Source organism: Panthera pardus, unplaced genomic scaffold, assembly GCF_024362965.1.
Source record: "Panthera pardus isolate Hobbes unplaced genomic scaffold, ASM2436296v1 HiC_scaffold_12, whole genome shotgun sequence".
Lineage (NCBI taxonomy): Eukaryota > Metazoa > Chordata > Mammalia > Carnivora > Felidae > Panthera > Panthera pardus.
Window position 1 is genome coordinate 45401459 of NW_026526677.1, and position 3348 is coordinate 45404806.

Sequence of the window (3348 nt, forward strand, 5' to 3'; positions counted from 1 at the left end):
TTGCATGTAAAAAAGTTCACTATTTGTGATGTATAATTTTGTGGGTTTTGACAAATGCATTAAGTCATAGGTCTACAACCATAGTATCATATAGAATAGTTCCATCATCCTAGAAACTCCCTTGTGCAGCCCCTTTGCAGTCTGAACTACTTTAAAATACTAAGTTTCTTCTATTGATTCATTCATTTAAAGGACACAGCTGTCCTTAGAGTGCTGGAGACATTTTGCTAGCTTCTCATATGTGCTGAGTTGATAAGTTTAGGATTCAGAGGTCAGCATTCTTTCTGATCTCTAAGAATTTGGAAAGCTCCTCACTGCTGCTCACTCTGGCCATGTATTAACTAAATAGCTCATAAAACTGTAGTGACCAAAAACTTGCTTCCAAGAGACTCATTTTGGACTGTTCCATCTCTCTTGTAATATGAGTAAGATATGAAAAACCTTATTGGAAAGCAACGATATGTATCTAATCTATTACTTACAGTTGGTGAGGACTTTGTATTTATGTAATGAGCAACTCCCAGAGCAGTCTGTAAGGGTGCTGCTTGTTCGACACGAGAATCCTGCCTTCAAATTTCAAAAATGTTTCACTCAGTTTAGTTATCTGTCTGTAAGGACTCTGTACCTTTCTGGGCCAGCATCAGACCCTTTTAGACTTCTGAGAGTATGTGAAGCTATGGATCTCTCCCCCAGAAAAATTCATGAACCCTCTCCCCTAACCTGAAGATAGGGGACCCGACAGGGGTCCATGGATTCCAGATTAAGAATCTAGATCTGAACACTATAAGGCAAGTTGTTGAACATAACAAAGGATTTGCTGATAATAAATGAGTGTATTCTACTATAGAATTAAATGTACACATATACATTGTGATGGTTAATTTTATGTGTCACCTTGGCTAGGCTGTAGTACATAATTGTTTGGTCAAAACACTAGTCTAGATGTTCTGTAAGGGTATTTTTTAGATATGATTAATATTTAACTTAGTAGACTTTGGATAAACCAGCTTACCATTGGGGAGCCTAGGTGGTTCAGTAGGTTAAGCATCCAACTTTTGGTTTCGGCTCAGGTCATGATCACACAGTTCATGGGATCGAGCCCATCATGCATCAGGCTCAATCTCTCTCTCTCTCTCTCTCTCTCTCTGTCTCTCTCTCTCTCTGCCCCTCCCCAGCTTGAGCTTTCTCTCTCTCTCTCTCAAAATAAATGAATAAACTAAAAAAACAAAACAAAACAGATTACCCTCTAAAATGTGAGTGTGCCTCATCTAATCAGTTCAAGGTCTTAAGAGCAAAGACTAAGGTTTCCTAATGAAGAAGAAATTGTCCTCAAAACTGTAACATAGGAACCCTGCCTGAGTTTCTAGCTTGCTGCCCTACAGAATTCTCAAAACTGCAACTCAAACTCTTACCTGAATTTCCAGTCTGCCAGCCTACCTTACAGATTTCAGACTTGCCAGCCTACCCTCACTCGCAATTTTATGAGACAGTTCCTTACAAACACATACACAACAGACAGACATAAAACTCCAATGGGTTCTGTTCTCTGGAGAACTGTGGTTAATATATACATCAAAGTATAACAAATACACAGTGAATTTCCACAGAAATATCCAGTTCCCTTCTCACTATGAGAAATGGTAAAAACTCTTACTTAGTGTTTACATATTGCTTCTCTTTTGATCCAGTTCCAGTTCCTCTTGTCTTTGCAAGTCCTGGAGATTTTCTATGCTATGTCTCATGCTGTTCTTATTCTATGTCATTTTGCACTTGGATGTCCCATTGCTGCTATAACAATTAATGACAAACTTTGTGGCTTTAATGATAAATAAACACAAATTTATTATTTTACAGTTCTGGAGATTGAGTCAGATTGGGTGTCAGCAGGGATATGTTGCTTTTGGAGGCTTAAGGGAGAGGATCCATTTCCTTGCCTTTTCTGGTTTTGAGAGGCCACTAGCTTTCGTTGGTTAATGGTCCCATCACATCACTTCACCTTCTGCTTCTGTCATCACATTTCTTACTTTGACTCTGACCCTTCCTACCTCCGTTTTATAAGAACCTTTGTGATTACATTGGGCTTTCCAGGATAATCCAAAATAATCTCCCCATATAATGACAATCTAACTTAATCATATCCAAAAGCAAAACAAAACAAACAAACAAAAAAACCTTTTTGTATATAAGTAACATTCACAGGTTCCAAGGATTAGGAAATGGATATTTTTGAGATACTCTACCATAAATGTCTTTTTTATTCCTAATTTATTTTGTATTTTATGTACTCCTTATTTTTATTCATAAAGTTATTGACAAAGTTCACTTTAAGGACTACTTTGATTAGTTTATTTTTCATAAGTTTATTCTTCTAATTCTCTGTAAAAGTATTTTTCACTTGTTAAACCCCAATTGTTCTCTCTTTTTCTGACTGCATAACTCCGAAGCATTTCTCTGTATACAGCTGAGACCTTTTACTTCTCTCTGAGTTTTATTTTGTCCTTTGTATGGCAGAGGAAGGACAGTCTAACAATTCTTTTGGTAAGAAAAATAAATTATTGATTAGTATTCTAACTGAAAATCAGTTTCCTCTCACTAGATAATGGTGTGTGGATAGGTAGTATGTATACTCAACTGATATTCTCCCCTTCATCTATACCCATAGAACCCTGATTTTGGTTTGGATGGCAATGTGCCAAGCCCCAGAGAATGAGATGAATTATGACTTACCATAATCATACCAGGATTTTTCAACTTCAGCATTATTGATGTTTGGGGCCAGGTACCTGTTTGTTGTGGGGGGTTGTTCTGTGCCTCGTAGAATGGTTAGCAACATCCCTGATCTCTACCCACTAGACGCCAGTAACATCTCTCACAAGTTTCAACAGCCAAAACTATTTCTAGAGATTGCCAGAAAGCAAAAATCACCTTCAGTTGAGAATCGATGTCTTAAGACCAATCGTGACAATCCAGTTCTTTATCAGGGACTTATTTAGGGAAGGCACACGATCTATTTCTGGCAAAATGGAAGAAGTCTGTTTAAGTGTTGTGGCATAAAGAAGAAAAGTTCTGAGGAAGATTTTCCTTTCTGAAAAAAAAGAGAGAGCTAAAAAAATAACAAGGTCCTCAGAGTCCTTTCCCCCACCTTGCAGCCTGGGATGCTGGTATGTATGGATTTGAACTTTGGAGCTGTGGCAGCCATCTTGTGATTTTGAGTACAGCAGAAGAGAAGGATGGGAAGAGCCTGCATCCTTGATGACATAAACTGTGGAGCCAGCCTTGGAACTGACTACCTCTAGATACTAGATAGAATGTCTTTGTTTTGTGCCAGTCCCAGACTGTCCGTAATCA